The sequence below is a fragment of the Agrilus planipennis genome, unplaced genomic scaffold (assembly GCF_000699045.2).
Source record: "Agrilus planipennis isolate EAB-ADULT unplaced genomic scaffold, Apla_2.0 scaffold248, whole genome shotgun sequence".
In the NCBI taxonomy this organism is placed as follows: Eukaryota; Metazoa; Arthropoda; class Insecta; order Coleoptera; family Buprestidae; genus Agrilus; species Agrilus planipennis.
Genome location: NW_020438972.1, coordinates 297,012 through 318,740, shown reverse-complemented (window position 1 = coordinate 318,740; position 21,729 = coordinate 297,012). Strand labels below are relative to the sequence as shown.

At 34.4% G+C, this 21,729-nt stretch overlaps 2 long non-coding RNA genes across 3 annotated transcripts in view; both read left to right on the top strand.

The window, feature by feature from the left end:
- The window catches only part of LOC108739890, a 67,018-nt gene that overhangs the window by 29,830 nt on the left and 15,459 nt on the right, over window positions 1-21,729 (top strand). The gene's annotated exons all lie outside the window — the stretch shown is intronic.
- Window positions 4,717-5,790, top strand: LOC108739891. The gene is made up of 3 exons (XR_001938246.2): window positions 4,717-4,937; window positions 4,985-5,169; window positions 5,228-5,790. It is a non-coding gene; the product is annotated as an uncharacterized LOC108739891 (long non-coding RNA).

Genomic DNA, 21,729 nt, shown 5'->3' with positions numbered 1-21,729 from the left:
CGTTTCTCATTTTAGTCATACAGAAATATCCTTGGGTCATTAATCCTTTCTCCTTCCCTATCCTAATTCTAATCCTTTCCCGGTGGATGATGTCTATCACCTTCTCGTGGTGTCCGCCGAGTAGGATCAGATATTACATAATGTAATTTCCGTTGAAATTCTTTTTCTAATCATATTTGCAATATGCAAACCTACAAAATTTATATTACAATGGACACACATAATTTGTATTATCTGATTCTAGCCAAGAATAGACGTAATTTTGTTTTTGAAAAATTAAATAACCATATTTGTATATTACATTAAATTTGTGAGTGTATTGTAACTATTATAATGATATAAAATAAATGATATTAATAAAGTATTCAACACAAGTTTTATTGATTGAATTTTTTCATTTTTACGCTAAAAGACAAAACATTATTTTCTTCATACATTGAAAAATCAACTGCCCTTTTTTAACTGGTCTCTAAGAACTGTATTTCTTCTTATCTTAACAAGAAAGCATACTATAAAGCAACACAGTTTATNAGGAAAGAAGAGTTTAAATAAAAGGCAAAAGTGTAATTTTGTCAAATTGATAAAGATTTTTGCAGTCATTTCGTGAACTTATGCTGTCTTGATTCGGGTCGAAAGACAGTTATCGGTCGGAATTACCTCCTAACATTTCGCTAACACAAACGCCAAAACTTCAGAGGTCCTTCCAACTCCGACAGTCCACATCCAGCATGGAGTCTGGAGTTTTGTTTTCGTTATTTTAACTTTTTGGATATTTATGTTATTACAAAGAATTAAAGTGCATAAGCCATACATTATTTATTGGCTGATACTAAAATCCAACCTTTTAAGAAATGAACTTGTTAATTAGGGATTCTCAAAATGATACAAAATCGCGTATTTTCATGCATGGGATTACACTTCAGCTGGGAGTATTAAGAGTAAATTATACTCACAGGGATTCATTTTTATGGACCATAAAGTGTTTAACTGTCTCATGAAATGGACAATAAACTGCTTACTTATCTTCCTGTTACGACTTGTGAAAATAGGTGTCGTGTATCCACAAAAGTAGCAACAGCCCTTTCAAGAAAAACGTTTGAGATGAAAACAATACACTGTACCAAAAGAATGGACACTTTTACATGCAACTCGAATATACCAATTTCCAGTGAACACGAAAACAAAGGTTATGTATCATCATCATCATCATCATCATATCAGGTCATCAGTCCTAAGACTGGTTGGATACCTACCTTCACTCTTTCCTATCCTGAGATAATCTCCGTTTTTCCCTAAAATTAGATCATCCCACATCTTTAACTATTTGCGAACAGTAATCTAATCTAGGTCTACCTTTTCTCTTAAGTCCTGTTCTGCCTCTAATATGTCTCTGACTAGACCTTCATGTCTGAGAAGGTGTCCAACCAACTTGTTTAAAGCTATGTATAGTTACCAAATATTTATAGAAAAATCCGTACAGTTATTGCTTCAGGAGGAAGAATAACTGGTCATGAGTTTCAAATAGAGTAACTTGTTCTTCCAGTTGTAGAAACAACTGTTGAGTGAAGTAATAAGTATTATAAATTTTTCATTAAATATTTTGTACGTTAATGTGTTTCAGTTAAAATCAGTTCAAACCAATTGGTACCTACTTGTGAGTAGTCCTGCGTCTTAACAACAAATAATAACTAATCCTAGTAAAACTCGGCTATGTTTCTCTAACTTTTTTAATATTAACACAACAACAATAGTTTCTATCGAAAGCCATTATCAAGATTAACAATACTACTCTACAATAATAATAAAGTTTGTAAAAATGATGCCCAAGAGATACATTAGAAAAGTGTTATCACTGAACTAACTCGAATTTTTTGATTTATTTAAAACAACGTTGATGTCCGGACAGGAGCGTCTCACTTTAAAATAAATTTAATAAATGAAGATTTTGAGATTTCGGTTACTTTAGGACGATTTTCGGATAAACAGATGATATTTTCAGATAGATTTGGTATAAAAAGACAGAATATCGACAAAACAAACGTGTAATTCGTATAGTTAATACAATTTCTATCTCATGTTTTCTACGGAAAAACTCCAGAAAAAAATTATTTATTGTTATGGCGCGTATTTTAGTCAGGGGCTTGCATACTAGAATTTATTCAGAGTAGTCTAGCAACAGTAACACTTATGGGATTCCTTAGGCAAAGGACTCCTATTCAGGTCGGAACGGTAACGTATTTAAAAAGTATATGGGATTCCGGGACTTGTGCTGATCAACCCTATCGTAACGTTCTGTGTAATTCAATTTATTAGCATTATTCCCAACCGAGACATGAAAAGAGCCTTGCAAAGAAGATTCCGCACCACAATGCTGTTCGTGTGTTCGTGATTAATATATTACTTTACAAAATATCCAAAATAGATACCTTAGAGCCAAGGATACTAGAAAGGAGCAATAACAATAATTCCGAAGCGAATGGGTTTAAAAAACATTAAAAGAAGTAATAAAGACCAAAAAATGCTATCATCATTTTCGGTACTATCAGTAGTCAAATACATAATATCCTTGCCTACGCGCAAATCGGATGCGCACTGCCTTACTGCGCAATGGACGATCGAGAACAGCTGGCACCGTACATTAAATAAGTCACCCGATTTATTGTTTTCAGAAACTAAACTACAAAAAACTTCTTAACACATATTACGGCACTGGAATCCACAATAGATCTCAGACATTGACACACCCTGAAACGTTCCCCAAAAAAAGCTGAAACAAAATATCACTTTTTTATTTATGACATCACATGTTTGCGTTTGTGACAGTTTATCTATTATTTAAAAAGCCATTGGCGCTGAGAAAGGCGAATTGAAAGACGTCAAGTTGGAAATTTGAATGAACTTTGTATTGTCTCCCAGTTTTACGACACTAGATTTTTAAGGCTTACGACCGCCCCCGTCGTATAAAAAGGAAGAGACGGGGGTGAAATCCCGGCGAGCTTCGCTTTAATTTGATTTTCTGATACGTTGAGACAGCTTACATGAATCAGCTTGTCAAGTCTCGACATGCCCAGCCCAGACTGTGAGTTGGTCGTTAGTTTAGCACAACGTTTTGTTTTAATAACGCGCGCCCTATGAATCTATGAGAATAAATCTTGATCATAACTTCACCAAATTTCGTTCGTAAATTTATTATGCGAACGATGGAACGGGATGTTTTACATAATACAAGTTCATATTTAGTAAACTGTAAATTCAATTTTTATGCAAGACGGTACAAAAAAAAATTGAGATTAATGTTCTACTTTACACGGTGACGGTGTTCATATAATTCCTTTTACATTAAAATGTATGGCATATGTTTTGAGAACCGAGTGGAACTGACGTCAAATAAGTTTACTCATTATGTCATCATCATAAGGTCGTCAGTCCTAAGACTGGTTAGACACGCATTTCTACCCTTTCCTATCCTGAGCCAATCTTCGCATTCCCCTAAAACTAGAACTCCCACATTCTTAACTATTTGCGAGCAGCAATCTAATCCAGATCTACCTCTACTCCTCTTACTGCCTCTAATGTGTCTCTGACTGGAACTTCATGCCTGAGAAGGTGTCCTACCAACCCACCTCGTCTAATTCTTATTAACATTCACAGAATCCTATGTTCTCCTATTCTTTCTAATACATCCTCATTCATAGGTATAAATATCCGAAAATATGTATTGTTAGTACACTAAACACATAGGTATTATCATTCGCCAATTTGTGTCAAATCAATGGAAATGATAGCAACAAGTGTTTGCCAGTCCAGTAATCTAGCCTCGGTTGGATTTAGAAGTGTCTCAATTGAATCAAACTGACGTATGATAATTACCATACAGGTAGTAGAATTAGAGTAGGCAAACTCATCGGAAATGTGTTTCTTAAAAGAAACGAACAGAAACCAAAGAGTCCTCTACTGTAGTCCGAGCTCGTTTTGCTTTGATCATGCATGCTTTATATCCAACTATGTCGATCGATTAACAACCCCATTAAATAAAACCAGAGAAGGTTCCACTATTTTTCACCTTACAGCTCACCGGAGCATTCAAGGCAGCATGGGGCTTGCATACTGTAACTATATAATCTCCATAGAGAGTATTCATGTATTTAATGTCCACGAGGTTGATGCCTTATTAGTCAACTCCTTAGTATTGTAACTACTAAAATAATGACAGTTAAAAATGAAATGTCGAACTAAATACCACTTCAAGCAACTGTCATTTCATCTTGCCCTAATCCCTCTGCATGTCATTGTATGAAAAAATTGATATGGTGAAGTAAAAACTTCGTTCTTCACTTTTGAAAATCGAATTACTTTTAAAATTTACTGTTAAATGACATACATGAACTGGCTACCATGGTAAGATGCCTACCATTTAATTATTGCCCACGGCGCTCTTCCAATTCCAGCCTGAGTACTATCCTGCTACTAATTGTAATGTGTTCAATGGTACTGTTGATTTTCAAAATATGTAACATCTTATTCAGTAACAATTAAAAATAAATTGCAAAACCTAAATAATTGCTTACAGTTACCTTATTTGTTACACATTTTCAATAATATTCATTAAATTCAACTAGTGTTTTCAAGGACTTTTAATTAAATAATTATCATACAATACCTGAATATATTTTACCAACTTTATTTAACTTTATTCGGTACGAGATTATAGATTAATAGATATTTGTATGTTAAGTCAAAACAAATGTCAAAATTATGAAATGTTCTATAAAAGATCGAAGATTTTTGCTGCTTCATGGCATCATTTTAGCATTGATAATTGCGGGTTTAATAGTTGTTGTCCTCCTTACTAAGAAATAGCCCAATACCATAAATGGACATATACCTATTACGCAGTTTTGTAATTGTAAAATAGTCTCCATTTATTGAAATCAAAAGTAGGTAAAAGGTAATTTTAGGAATTTTTCGTAATATTTCCTTTAAGAAGTTAAATTTTTAGTACTTATTGTAATGTAATTTATTTAAAGACCATAAAATAAACTAATGCAAGATGAATGTGCTACAATTGGCGTTTTGTACCACATATCCATACGAGAATTAAGGAGTTCCTTTATTCTTAACGACTTTTAAATCCATCTAGATGCACTGATTTCAATCAAGCAGATGTAGGTAATGCTACCGTTCATTTGCAATACTGGAAACATTATATAATACTTTTCTTTTGAAGATTTGAATGCAACTGCTTTAAAATAATTAAATATACATAACGAATAGCTTACCGACCACAAATGCAAACAAGTTTTTAATCTCCGAGTCGTGGCCGCAAATGCTACTAAAATATGAAGGGTCGCAAATGTTCCCGTTGCATCCGCCCTGAAACCGAAATAAATTGCGTTTTCTCCTGTGCCAACAAAAATTTGTATTCCGTTTCGTTATTATTTTTGTTTTGCAATAAAGGCATTAATTAATATTTACTTTTTTTGAACTGTCCGAGTTTTACAGTAGGTGCAGAGGGTAATAAATTGGCAATTTCAATCAATCAAATAACTCATTGGTTTCTAATCATATCGCACATTAAAAGATATAAAATCGATCGTAAAACAATTCTCTCTGCGATGTATAACTGACAATTAATTGAACGTAAACAGTGGGATACCAACATTCAAAAGGTATAACCGTCGTAACCTACCCTTCTCTTAACAGTATGTTTGTGTGTCAGTTGACGAACTTTAAACTTAATTTTTTTCTTTTTGTCATATATTCTGTTAATATAAAGATTTATATTTGATTACCTGACTTCACCAAGCGACATGGCCTAGAGGTGTAAACCATTGCATAGCATTCGGGAGGACGCCGGTTCGATTCCGGGTCCGTCCGCCTTGGTCCAGGTTTTTCTGTGGTTTCCTTGGATTACTTAGGCAATTCTGGGACAATAATATTCCACAAATAATCTTTCATTCTCTTTTGTCTTTATTTCGTCTGTCTTGTATTTCTCACCCCAACCACCACCTACCCATTCCCACGATTCCTAAAAGGAGGCTGAAAAGGGCCTTCTGTCCTACGTTCCGGCGTAGTCCGGAGGGACTGTCCTCCCACCACCATTGGTGACTGATGGGAATGAAATACCCAAAAGTTTTTTTTACCTGACTTCAAATTTCTTGGACATAAACCGTTATCGATATGAATCAACCGCAGTTCTTCGGTCCAATTTACCAACTTTTTCAAGACTAGAGTTTGGTTAAGTGAGTTGAAACCAATGAGTTGTGTAGCTTTAATCGTATATTATTTTATCTATCGCCCTCTGTATTTATAATTATTTGATCATTAAAGTAGTCGTTATACTAGATTTAATAATGATCATTTGGAAATGAAAATAGGAATTGTTTCTATTCGTAACGGAACAGAAAAGTAGTTGCAAAAGTGGCATACTTAAAAGAACATACTTAAAGGAAATGTATGCATGTAGCTTAGTTAATGTTTTACTTCCAAAGTTGCATCAATTAATGGATGAGTTTAAGTACTAGGTAAGACTTTGTACGATAAGTTGGCGGAAACTTGTTTAATGTACCTGCAGTTATAATCACCCTGGTGAAACTTCGTTTACAACATAGTAATATTCAAGAAATGTATTATGTGCTTAAATCAATTTAAAAGGGTGAAATATGCAATAAATTAAAAAGTAAAAGAGTCATTTTATTTGAAAGCGTGACTCGAGTCGCTCATAGAGAGATCCTCATTTCGTACCCAGTCTCTGAACGAGAGACTCGAATCACTGAACGAGAGACTCGAATCTCTGAATAAGTGGTGTCTCGATAGACATGATTAAAATTTTCAAAAAAGTTCAACATATTTCAGAAATCCCAATCTTTCTACGAGAGACTCGAATCTCTGAATTAACAATTTTATCGTTCGAGTCTTTCATACAGAGACAGAGATCCATGAAAACACCTAGGTAATAACTGAGAAACTGTGAAAGACTGTGAGAGACACTCTCACAGACGCTGAAAGACTCTGAGATACTGGAAAGAGACTGAAAATTTTTGTCTAGGGTATCTATCTTTCACCAATAGAGCAGTAAGAATAAGTGTAGGTACATACGGGCATCGCCAGTGGACCAAAGGGGGCTGGAGCTTAGCTTTGTCAAACCCCCCCCCCTCTCGGAAAATTTTAATCAAATGGCAAGTCATTTATTGCCTGATTTCTAACTCTCTCAATCACTAGCAAATTAAATATTTAAAATTATAAGCTAGCACCTACCACTCAGTTAGTAAGTCAGTTATCAATCCTTTAAATAGAGATATCGAAGATTCAAGTCAATAATCAATCCAAAGAGAATAACTCAGGATTTTATGAAATATACTTAATAACTACGAAATTTATTCTCGGAACACTGACCATCGCTACGTGCTGCATTACAGGTTTTTCCCGTGGTGTAGCTACCCTAATTACCTTGCCGTCTAATTGCAATACCCCGTGCTACAAGTAAACAAATAACAACCTTCATCTTGTATTTAAAATTAACCAGTTACTAATATTTTTTAATTTTTTTTATTATTCCTATCTTTCCTCGCTATTTATAGTTCCTACTAAGCTCCGTTTCTATATTTTCTTAGTAGACTTTCTAATTTTTGTTTTTTTTTAACGTTCTTTTTCCATTTTTATTAATTTCTATCGTAGAACCACCGCTCTTTTTTGTAACCGCCTGTTTCCAAGCAGGCCCTGTCATTTCCTAGTTGTTTTTTTTTTTATATTTTCAGGCGAAAGTAATTTTAGAAATAAATTTGTTCTATCGTTACTTCATCGTCCTTCTTTTACTACCCCATCCACTACGTCTCCTCTTTACCCACTCTTACTGGTGCTGGGGTTGTATAAATAACCATGCAGACCTCAATACCAGCATCTTCGACATTCCACCCACCCGCGGCAACTAAGATAGAGATTACCATCGACCACCATTGCCTCCAATTTGTTTTTATGTTACATTCTCTTGCTCCAGCAGTGCAGTTGTCCCGCTACGCTTTGGGTAGATAAAGACAGTTTCTTAATCTATGTTACTATTAAGTACTTTCTTGTAGATTGTGATTTTGTCTAAATATATATACGTATTTTCTCTTGTTATCCTTTTGTAAATATTCTTCTTCGTCATCACTTAGTTTATAAATTACTGTTTGAATCTATTACCGTTAGTTTCTCATACATATTACGTTATCTGTTCGTCTTTTGATGTAATATGGTAGTTTTGTTATTGTTGTATTTTTATTATTAGTTAGGTCTTAATATTGCATTTCAATAATTCCATAGTTGGTTAAGATTAAGTTATGTGCGAATAAACATTTTAGAAAAAACAAGACCATGTCAAGGGAGATGAAGCCAATGATGCGCGGTGTTCGCTCTCCAGTCGCATTTTCTGTATTTACTCACCCTAATGGTTGCAAGTTCCCTTCCATTCCTGCTAATTCCGCAACTAAATAAGTACCTAAGTCAGCGTTTTTTTTATACAAAATCGCATTTACAAGGAAAACAAATATTAACCGAATGTCCACGAATTTGGCTAGTTTTCAACAAGATGATAAAACATAAAATGGATATATACAGTGTAAACTCTATATAACGACATTAAGGGACTGAACATTTTTCGGAGTTATAAACAGTGGTCGTTAAATGGAGAGAAATAAAAAATATTATTTTACTATTCTGTAATAATATGCATTTACCAATATAGTACACATTTTGCACACGAATATTATTATTCATAGATTGCGTATAGCTGCTCAAATATTTTAATTGTATTTTGTTACTTATCTTACTCATATCTTGAGATACCGCTGGATCAATTTGATTATATAAAAAGTATTTTTTTAATAGTTTCGCTGCATCAAGTGCTTGTTTGATGCTTGGTGGAGGGACAGGATCGTCTTCTTCAACAACGTACACAGCTGATGTTATTATCTATTTCGGCAACTTAGAAAGTACTGCTCAATGATTTATAATGCCGCATTGTTGTCGTTAAATAGAGTGAGCGTGACGCTATATAGAGTGTAATATTGTACAGAAAACAATGTAAACCAACCAAAGTCAAGCAATTTCGACGTTTTAAGGAGTTTGTCGTTGAATCGAGTGACGTTATAAAGAGTTTACACTGTATATGGTTGAGTAGGGCACGGCAAAATGTCCTCACCAGTCAGGTGTCGATGTTGTTGCGCTTCTTGCTATCACGAGGGTGCACAGGTGGCGCGCAAATATCGAATTTAACTTGTAAGCTGAATTAAATTACCATTCGTAATACGCCACCTCGCAGCTACCACTACAGGCCGGGAATTAGTTTATGTCGCATAAGCGGCAACTGTGCCACGAATATACATACATATGTATAAAGAGGTTTCGGTAGATCGTCCCAATCTCGTCCTTTCGTCATTCTGAAATATTCCAGACGCAGGCAGGCTGGAATGTGTTGCGCTGGATGTATTAACGCGAAGTAGTAGCAAAAGGAAACGATTCTATGACATGGAAAAGTCTTAGGTCATGGAGTGCTAATGCCTATCCCAAAAACATTGTAGTGCATGTCTGTTTCATAGATGGTGGATTTATTGTAGGTAGTTAACTTCAATGTATTGTTTTAGGCGTAAAATATTTTTTATGAAACTCTTTAAAAACAGATAAATTAATATTTTACATAAACATGTATACGTTCCGTGAAATTAAACATTTCCGTACTTATGGAAACCTAATTCATAAGAAATTGTTGCGGTATTCGTTACCGCCATTATAGGTTGTCAAGCACAAAACGGTTGCAGAATCATGCCTACTCGTCAAATCGAATGTGCCCTTTTAATGTCATGTACAACTCATTTCAAGGGGTTGAAGATATGCCCCTTCCTCTTTACCTAGATGCGCCCTGACAAAATACTAAATTCAATTCTATACTTCGTTTAGTTTCTCTAGCCATGTGACCTTTAGTTTGACCGGCGCAAAGTAGAAAAGAACAGCACTAGGCCAGAAAAGAAAGGAAACAACTCTCGGTCAAACTCTTAACCGGTGAAGAGCGTACAATTCGTACAGTACTGCACGGAAAAGTTGACCATTTTATCCACTAAAATTGCATTGCTCAAATGTGCTTTTATTGGTACCAATTACTACTGAAAATATGAAGTAGATGTTTGTTTATATTTGAAGACATATTAAAGGCGTTAACGCTTGTTTTCGATTCGCACTACTATTCGTGATTGAACAAAACTTTTGGCAGGTAGGTACTGTATGAAAAAGTATTTAATGAACAAGAGTCGAGAGTATAATGAACTTTTTACTCCCTACCTACGATTTTGCCAGCGAGCATCCAAGACATTGGAATGGGCACTTCGCTAGAGAAAGTAAACGAAGTATATTTTTCTCGTTGTCTTGATTCTCAAACCTGGTGTGTATTCATTCTATTCCCGCAGCTTTCCTCAAGGTCATCACTTGAACCATTTAAAACGAGTTGTAGTTTCTACTCCTCTCTATAGCCTTCTCGAATAACACTAAATTTCCTAATGGCACTTCCACCTATCAAAATTTAGAATAACGCTATGCACCTAACGAATGGACGTATATTATTAAGGGTGCATAACCACCGATAAAAACTACTTGATACGAGCGTAAGAACGTCAAGTTCTGCTGCGTTGGGCAGGAAGATTATTAGTTTTTACAACCATTCGCTTCCGATTGAAAGTTATTGTTCCCATGTCTAGTCTTCTTAGAGTATATACTCTAAGGCAAAATTGAAATTGAAGAAAGGCGGCATCGCGCCGTCAGCTTTTGCAACGACGCCATGTTTTCTGGCGCTATACATATCTGTTGGCAGTTTATGCATTTGAAAATGTCGAACAGTTGATTAATGATATGATAATAATGGTCTTACTGCATCGTAAGATTTCCGCATTAAATATGTATAATCCCATATGTGTCTATTCAATAAAATAAAGCTGGAACCAATATTTCGACGATGACAGGGATGTTATGTATGGAAATATAAACGAGCTGAAATATCGATGTGCATCTTGATTAAACAAATACAACTAAGTTTACAGATACTAATAATATGTGTCGGAAATGGGTTTTGAGCCCATTTGTGGTGTTGATTTGATAATAATCTAAATTTTTCTATTGACCTATTGATGATAGAGCAGGACTCAGGGTTGGACATCAGTTCATCATTAAAACGTAGTCCCAGTCATAAGATAATTATTTGTGTTTGCAGACTTATACATAATTTATGAAACAAAGGCACCTGGGGAGGGTACTAGGCAGTAAACACATCATAAATAATAAGATGCAACATTGAAGTATAAAAAGTATTTCAGTCTGGATGAGTTTATTTGAGGATTTGCAAAGATATGAGTGAATCCACCTACTTGTGGATTGGTGTGCATTTAAATGAAATATTATGTGAATCACATCTGCGACAAAACCCCATGAAAAACATTACCACGTGCTCGGTTAACTAAGAAAAATTCGTTTAGAAGTGACTTCTTTTTATTGAAGGCGACTCTGCTTTATATCCCTACTACTCCTTCCGCCCTGACTTATCTGACTTCCTAGATGCCTAAAATCAGCCAGTTCTTCTAATTTTTCGTCTCCTATTCGCTCTTTCCCTATTTTTTTTGCGTTGCATACCAGTATTTTTGTTTTACTTTTATTTATTTTTCATTTTTGTCATTACCGCTACCATTTTATTTAAAGCTATATCTAACTCCTTCTTGGTAGATGCTAATACTGCTATATTATCTGCAAATCTAAGCATACCAATCTTTTGCCCCTGTATATCTATCCCTACAGTTGTACTGTCTTTAATGATGTTGATCACGTCTTCGATGTATAGATTAAAAAGTAGCGGTGACAGTGTGCATCCTTGTCTGACTGCTTTCCTAATATTTACTTCTCTACGTTGCAGCTCCAACTCTATAATTGCCTGTTGTTCTTTAACTAAGTATCACTCTTCTATCTCTGTAACTCATCCCTACATTTTTAAGTATATATAACATCTTGTCCCATTTAACATTGTCATTTCTAAACCTACAAATCCTATGAGGTATGCACTCTTTCCTTTTTCTATCGTTTTATCTATTGTTACCCGTAAAGCTAGAATGGTCTCCCGCGTTCATCTATTTTTTACCCAAATTGATCTTCCCCTAATAGTTCTTCCGCTCTTTTTTCCATCCTCCTCTACAATTCTAGTTAAGATTTTTGTCGCATGGGAAGTTCTAAATGTCTCGCATCTATCCGCCCCTCTCTTTTTAGGTATGGTTACTATCACGTTCCGTTTATAAATAAAGAAAATAAATATTGTAAAGAATATAAAACCAAGAAAAAAGAGTGATAGTCTTAATTTATATATTCGAAACCATAAAATGGGACACGATACAAGATACTGCAACCACTAAACAGTCTTTATTATGTATTTTTACGTTTTTCAATTCAGTTATACCTTACTTCGTATTTGTACAGTGATCGAAACTGATTTTTTGATTTTTTTGATTTTCAAGAAGCAACCCGTGTAAAAAACATTCAGTAATCGCTGTATTGTATATAGTCAAACTTGTGTTTTTGGTAAAAAAGGAAAAAACATTTTGATGTGAACTGCTATTAAGTTTACTTTTAGCATTTAAACTAAACCGTTATAACAAAGGATGTGTTGCATTCCATGTGAACTACATTCTGTTTGAATGCATGGTATTGTTTAAGTTCCGTTTTGAATTGTGGTCGATAGATTTTGTCATTTATTCGTAGAATTGGTAAAAACTCCGCAGATGAACATTCAAACAATGGTTGATTGAACAAAAGTTTTGTGTGAACAAAAAGCGAATTCCTATCGACTTTATACCATATACATTCGGGAATAACAGCGGCGATCGTCAGCAACCGGGCGTGAATTTGTAGTAAACTTGCCCTCAAAGGCAATTTTAATGCTAAAATTAAAAATATATCCGCTAACACTGTTTTGCTTTTAAATGTCTTCAATGAATCGCTTCCTATTGCAAAGAGGTTAAAGAAGTAAAACGTAGCGTTTCAATTAATTCCAAATATTTCTGTAATTATTATCATAAATATACTAGGTCTTACCCGCGGCTTCGCTCAATTTTTGTATAAAAGCATTTATTAGTACCATAGGTATATTTCAATTTAACTCCGAACAGTTTATATACATTGATTTGCCGGACGACTGTATAAAAGTAATTTTTGTATCCTTTGGGAACAATACTTTTTCTAGATAAAAGATACCCTGTGTCCTTTTTTGTTCCCTTGACAACGTGTGTACAAAAATTTATGATAATGTGTTGAGTAGTTGAGGCATGAAATAGTTACAAACAAACAAATTCGCATTCGCCTTCATAATATTAAATAAAAGTAAAACTAAAATACTGGTATGCAAGGGAAGAAAAAGTAGGGAAAGAGCGAATATAAAGATAGGAGACGAAAAATTAGAAGAAGTGGCTGATTTTAGATACCTAGGAAGTCAGATAAGTGAGGATGGAAGGAGTAGTAGGGATATAAAGCAGAGGATAGCGCAGGGTCGTGTCGCCTTTAATAAAAAGAAGTCACTTCTATGCTCGCGAACGGTTAATTTAGAAATTCGAAAAAGGTTGTTAAAGGTGTATGTTTGGAGCACGGCGTTGTACGGGTGTGAAACATGGACAGTGGGAGCGGCGGAAAAGAAAAGGTTAGAAGCGTTCGAAATGTGGTGTTATAGGCGGATGATGAGGATATCGTGGGTAGAAAAGGTTAGAAATGAAGAGGTATTGGAAAGAATAGGAGAACAGAGGACTCTATGGAAGTCAATAAAAAATAGGCGAGATAGGTTGGTAGGACACCTTCTCAGGCATGAAGGTCTAGTCAGAGACATATTAGAGGCAGAAACAGGAGTTAGGAGGGGTAGAGGTAGACCTAGATTAGATTACTGTTCGCAAATAGTTAAGGATGTGGGCTGTTCTAGTTTTAGGGAAATGCGAAGATTAGCTCAGGATAGGAAAGAGTGGAGGTACGTGTCCAACCAGTCTTAGGACTGATGACCTTATGATGATGAATATAAAGTTGTATACAGCTCAAAGTGAATGATTTATAAAAACAGTACATCTATCTATTTAATACAATAACTTACCTACGTACTGGTAAGATAATAAATTATAACAATTACAGTTTATTATCAGATATAGCGGTCTCAACTTTACAAAATGCAAGTTCATATATCAAGTAAAAAGCATTTAGTAAAGCAAAACGTAAACGGTAGGTTATAAGCAAACGTTAAAAAATCGTTTGGTTTTATCAAGCGGAAAAACTAAAGTACATATTGAGCGTCGTGTTTCTAGGACAAATCCCAGAAAGATTAAATACGTACAAAGAAAAATGTCGAAGGAGCGCACTGACTGTTTTGGAATTGATGTTTCTGAAACGGAACTCGGAATCCGTAGATTAAACTCTAGACGTGATATTGAAACTACTTCAGTGGTTGAGATGACGTTATAAATCTTTTTAAACTGCCATCAGTATTGGAACGAACATTTTCTGTTGTGTCGACTTCCACCAAATTTATTGAATTAAACAATATTACAGCATGTCAACCGTTTCTAATTCATACCACCACTGCCACCAGACAATGTTTGCGCCTTATATTAACCACGGAATGTTATATGTGAAATTCAATAAAACCGTAAATCCTCTACATATATATGAATTTCGATTAGATTCTTCAAAAATACACACAAACAGACACCACAGTAGCTATAATGCAGAGGAAAAGGTCGCCTGCTACGCGAGGGCCTCGGACTTTTTTTTTGTGTGAAAAATGCCTATGATTGTTTTTCGTTTAGCAGAAAATTTCCATCAACTTTTCTTCTCTATGACTCTCCATCGTGTGGGAAATGTCAGTCCACTCAACCCACTCTTTAAATTTCTCTAAACGATAATTATTATTATTGTACCTCCCTTTTTTTAATTTTTAGATTGGCGTTTCCATTTTCAGTTTCAAATTACAATTCAGTTTTTTTCCGTGATACGTCTGTAACAGTGAATTCGCTGCTTGCTATTACTTTTCATTTCAAATGGCAGTCGAATCAAATAAAAATAGAGAAACTGTATAAGTGCTGCATTTTGCCATTTTGTTGAGCATAAAAATAAAAATAATTGCTACCCGTTACAATTCAAAAAGGTCTAGCCAGTTACATACCTACAGGTACTTGTTTGCCTCATATTTGGCCACGGTTACAGCCATAGCAATTACGTATAATGGTTTAAGGGTATAAAAAAGAAATATATTCCATTATAACGACAATAGCCTGCGTCAAATCGGACTACGACCATAGAACTCCGAAGCAAATACCCCGGCGCATTAATTACAACATATTCTGGAAATAAATTAGCTCAGACAGAGATTTGGACATTCCATTCTGCTTTCAGAAATGACACGACCATTACGTACCTCTTGTAATTCATGGTCATAGTGACAAATGCGAACACGAGCATAAAGAGCGAATGTATAAGAGAAAGAGAAAGACAGAAAGAAAGTGGGGGGATGCTTGTGCTGCCCTAAAAAGCATCTCTTTTGGGTATTTGTAACCGAACGAACGTAAAATCTCCCCGGGCTGATCCTTCTTGTACAATCGTCTGCCACGAAAGAGGCCACAAGAAGAAATTATCCCCGAATTTGCATTTGTTTAATGGTGGCCGACTGCGAACAACGACCCTCATCAAAATGACAGAAGGCAGAAACGCCGGCGTATCTATTAAATAATAATAAATGGAGGTGTAGCCGTGGTACGCCGCACACCGGACGAGTTTGAAAATTTCCACCGAATAGCCCGTTGTTGATGCGATTTTAAGTCGCTAAACTTGCAACAATTCATCATTTCTTCTCAATTTACCAAATCTGAATAAGAAGAATAAAGGTTTCTGCCAACAGGGTGGAAATTGCAACGTAATACAACAGAGAAGCGGAAAATCAAACGAAAAATAATAATAAATGGAAATAAACAAATATAAATACAGAAGAGTGAAAAGCTTATTAACGTATCATGTGATTTCAACAAGTAGAAATCACTTCTGCGCCCGCGAACAATTAATTTAGAAATTCGAAAAAGATTGTGTATGTCTGGAGCGCGGTGCTGTACCAAACATTGACGCTGGACGCAGCAAAAAGGGTTAGATGAGCTTGAAATGTGGTGTTACAAGCAAATGGTGAGGATAACGTGGATAGAGAGGATTAAAAATGAAGAGGTATTAAAAATGAATAGGAGAACAGAGGAAGTCAATAAGAAAAAGGCGAGATAGGTTAGATAGAGGGGCTAGTCAGAGACATATTTGAAGCAGAAACAGGAGTTAAGAGGAATAGAGGTAGATCTAGATTAGATTACTGTTCACAAATAGTTAAAGATGTGGAATGTTGTAGTTTTAGGGAAATGCGAAGATTAATTAGAAAAGAGTGGAGGTGCGTGTTCAAGCAGTCTTAGGACTGACGTCGTTATGACGATAATGAAAAGGAAATTGCACTAATGTGAAAGGGAACGTTTCTCCCTCTTGTTTAGTGTTATCAGAAGAAATTTCTATTATTTTGCAGATATTTACTGTGTATTTCAAACCTTTCCTTCTAAAATATTTCATTTTATTTTTACAAATCCCCCTCAAGATAGTATTAGAACAAAAAAGTAAGAAACCAGTTGTTTACATAAATTGTTTTAGTTTGTTTTGTTTATGAAAGTTGTAGTAGCACATTTGAAATCACTGCAAAAAAAATACAAAAACCATATATTGTATTGAATCATCAAAATATCGATTCGTGTGAAGATGAAGAAGGTATTGAATTAGACAAGTGAAACTCCCATCATGTTTAATTCGAGATCTGGTTATAGCTTTGAGTAAATCGTTTTTTGTTTGAATTTTTTATTTGGGTATTTTGACGGTTTAAGCATTGAACAAAATACTTCACTTCTGACACTTTAAATTTTTGACTGACACAGTTTTTTTTTTAATAATAGAGGCATTAAAACTAATGAAACTCGTGTTTGTGCCATTTTGTTTTTTATTTTTGTTTGGCTTAAAGTAATTGAAATACGGTGTTCCCATGGTTGCCAAATCCATTACAATGCAAATTATATATGTAGCTAAAAGAGGGTGCAAATGGACGAGTTTGAACTTTCGCCTTTGATTCAAGCGACGAATACAATTACGTCAAAATTGAAATCATTTTCAGTTAATGCCAAACTTAATGACATCTCGGCGACTATGTCTGCTATTTTGATTTACTGTTTATTCTATAATTTGCCGAGACCTTAAATAATCTCGCTGGGACTATCAATTTATTAATTCCAAATTACACCTAGCATAAGCAATTTTCAATTTATTTCGAAATCGCTTTACTAAAACCTCGGTTAGCCACTAGAGAATTAGTTAAACGTTAAACAGCTTTGTTATTCAACTAAATTATAAAGAAAATTCCATACGCCAACCTAAAATTCCTTCAAATTCAGTTGGTATAAACTATAAATAAATTTTATAAAATACTACAAATGGCGCAGTAAACGTCATCTGTAGCACGATGCTACATTTTAGGATTACGTATGCTCCAACAAGGTCCAGTTGTGTGGATATCTATTTGCTGAAAACGAATCCCGGCCAACCTCAACGTGATAAGCACGTTAGCTTAATCGAATAAAATAATTCGGAGTGGTCTGTATTCTGTCTAAAACCCACTGTTAAGACAGCAGGTAAAAGTTGGTCTGTGTTCTGTCGGAGCTGCCTGCGATGCGCTGATGAGATCTAAAAAGATCGAAACCGCGATCCGCGTCTGGCAGTTTCGACAGAATACAGACCACTCCGAATTATTTTATAAATAAATTGTAAAACTTTTCGTTTGACCATAAGTTCTGCTTACGAATGTTTTTCCACAATTACTCTGATAATTTGTTGTTTACGCAATATTATATTTCTTTTATACGAAACTTCACTCCGTATAATTAATCAAGCTTAAGTTCAAGACATCTTTATCAAACATACGTATACTTGTCTTTTAATGGGATAGAATTCAGCATCGGAGATGGAAGGACCTCTGAAGAAGGTCGCCACTCATGCTAGGGAAACATTAAGAAGCAACTTCAACCGACGACGACCTTTAGACCCTGTTGCGTGATGTAACGATGTAAAAAATATAATACAATCGTCGGTGTACTGCTGTACTACATAGAAAAACTTCTCGAAGGACCAGTGACTCACGCAAAAAATAAAAGTAACTGTATTTAACTTACTAAGGGTGCACACTAACTCTAACATTATTTTTGTAAAACACGTCTAAATATATGATAAAATAGGTTAACTTGATCTAGATGTTGGCGAGACGATAGTTGAAATTGTTCTCTTCTAAAAATAGTAAAATTCTTAATATCTAGATTCTTATCCGTACTAGAAAAATGAGTCAGCCGAAACTGGTTCAAGTTGTATAGCTATTGTCAGGGTGGTGTACTTTACCAACCCTGGAAATACCAAATGGTAATGACCAAGCAATAAATGTGATAAATTTTCTTTCGTATCTGCACAACAATAATGTAGGAATCGAACAGAATTTGGAAAATTTTTCTGAAGGCAGATTCTTGAAATTACGAATAATAATATTGAGAAACCGATTTCAGACACTTAATACAAAATAACAATGAAACAAATATGCAAATAAAGAGATATACCGACAAATAAACAAATATATAATTATGATTAAAATACTATCAAATATGTTACAAACATATAAACAGACCCGTATCAGAACAGCGTCAATTCAAAGTGATTTGGGAATAATTTTACAATTTAGAGTTTAATAACAAATAAAGCAAAAAGTAAAATGTTTCAACGTAAAATATAAATTCGACGAGTTCGTTTCGATCTTCTTTTCGGTCTTTGTCAAGAATAACTTTTAAAACTTTTTGAAGTTATTTTGGCCCAATATCAAGACACTAATAGGCACAAATCATTAAAATTTAAACGGATGGTTTTCTGTCTATAATTCATAACACCTCCACCATACTGTAACCTAATAAAGATTCCGTCGGCGGGCGTTTAGTTACAACCCCTTTTCATATCACTATGAGCAAATATTAACATGTCCAACACGTCAAAATATTGGTGATTGTTAACTAAAAATTCCAATTAAAAAACCGATCGTAGGCAATTTATTTAGCTTCATTCTTTTAATAGACATTTTAATCGTCAGCTTATGAGCTATCGCAATCCACAAACCTTTACAAGCTTACCTTTACGCTATAACTACAGATAAAAGATCATTATTATATAGTGAAGTGATACAGGGTTGTTTGAATGTATATGTTACAGTTAAAATCAGTTTTTAGATAGAACGCGTTAGTTAGACCTTTATTATAACTAGAATTAACTAAATATCAATTAAAACTTGTTAGAGTCAGTTAGTACTGTTCCGGCCCAAGTTAAAGTTCACCGTAACTTATTCTGATTGGTCGCGAGATCCTCATCCTTTTTTAATTTTAAGGTTGTTTGATTATTTTTGTTGTTTATGTTAACCAATATTCTTTAACAATGTTGCCTTTTTAAATTTTACGGTTGTGTTTCGTTGACTTATTATTTTATTTACCTTTAATTAATATGATGTTCCCTAAAATGTTCCTTTAGTGTAAGATTATTATTTTTACTTGGTATTACATGACTCCATCTCCTACATCTTTTTAATAAATATTTTCAAAAAACTATATCTTGTCTTGAATCGCAAATTAGTTTCTATAATGCTAGTTTTAACTAAAGCTCGGAGTAACAACTAGTTTTATCTGAAAATCAAATATATCAATGGTAAATTCTAGTTTTGACTAGGTACTTCTAGTTTTACAAAGGCATTTAGGAAAAACTAGTTCTAGCTAGAGAAAACGCGTTCTATCTAAGAACGGATTTTAACAGTAACATATATAGCTTTATTTTGTAGCCTTCGGTTTTTCTAAATCGCTTTAATATGGCACAGTGCCAATTTTATATTATTATATCAAGTCATGAAGTCATAATACTAAGTAAGGTAAACATCTTGTATTTCATCAAAGTTATTTATAAGACACACACATACAAAGCTTAAGTAGAACTAATTTTAGTGATCCGCTTAAAATAAAATTAGTACGACCTCTTTTGCATAATAAATAGCAACCCTTTCTTTAGTGAATATTGAACTTTAGCAATTCTGGCAATTGCTTTTCATATGATAACGTGTAGCTACTGTTGTAAGTAAATTATCGCCCTTAAAACGTTTAGTCAATAGAAAAGGCCGAACGTAACCAACTCGGCATAGAGTTAATATTGACTGAAATTTTCAAAATTATGTATGTATTTACGACGTCAGAAGTTCGAATGCATTACAGACGTATTTCATACAATAAATTCATGAACCAATAGGAAACATTTGATTATCATTAATTCCTATTTCTATTTAACTTGGTAAAGTTCAAATGGAGAAAACAAAATTTTGCAAAAATCGAAACATAATACCTACTTATCAAAATTTCAAAAAAGCATACACGTCATGTAATGTATGAAGTTTAAGTTCTTTCAATGTTTTATATTCTTGGGAACTAATTAGTCACGTGTAGCTAACAACAGTTTTAAATAATCGTCCAACTTTTGGTGGTTTTGATAAACTTCCTGTTCAAGGTGCAAACCTTATTTCAATTATATTTTAGACAAATGTGGTCATTTTAAATTTTGTATGTTAACTAATGGGTTGTGATTTTATTTTCAATTTTCCTCTCCTGTAACTTAGATTGAGCTGACTGCCGCGTGATTCTAGTTTTGCTCTGGTTCTGTAAGATTTGAATCTGACACTATGATCTCCAATAAAAGTAAAGTCACTGTAGACAATTTTCGTTAAATAGTAGCTAGGGTTTCTGATTTCTTGACCAAGATTTCTCAAGTTTTTCGAGAAATTTGAAATAAAACACGACATTATTTTCAAATGTATGCTTTATTACAAATTAGACTGAGAAATGAGATTAATTAAATCAAATGATAAAGTTTTAGTTACCGTAAATTACACGTATTAATTAACGAATCAACAGTAAGCAATAAATTAAACAAACTATTCTTGGCTGATCTATGGATCCACATGGAGATTGAGATGTCTAGAAGAAAGTGATCTAAAATTGGAAGATATGTGGTGGATTATGTCAAAAAAAAAACAAATGCGGATGTTCACGAATAATGGTTTTCCGTGTCTTGAATGAAAAATTGAAATTATAGAAAGAAACATGCTCAGGGACAAAATGCGTCCCGGTTGAACTACATTGGCCCAGTGTAGTGATTCCGTCGCAAACTGCAATGTGAATTTGCACGTTTTTTGTTGATAACTCCGGTGTTGAATTTGGACAGTTTCAAACGCATACGAATTTTTGTCAAGATTTCTCGTTTTATTTGTTGGTATGTTTGGTAAAGGTAGACCTAGATTAGATTACTGTTCGCAAATATTTAAGGATATGGGTTGTTCTAGTTTTAGAGAAATGCGAAGTTTAGCTCAGAATAGAAAAGAGTGGAGGTACGTGTCCAACCAGACTGACGACCTTATGATGATGATGTTTGGTAAAAGCAGTAACTCGGAAAAAACTTAGCGGAAGTGAATTTTGCGCTGTCAGGGGCAATTTACCGAGGGCTATAGGTTCTCACTTGATTTTTTATATCATTTCAAACCAACCATGGGAAATAGAGCGGCGAAAGAAATGG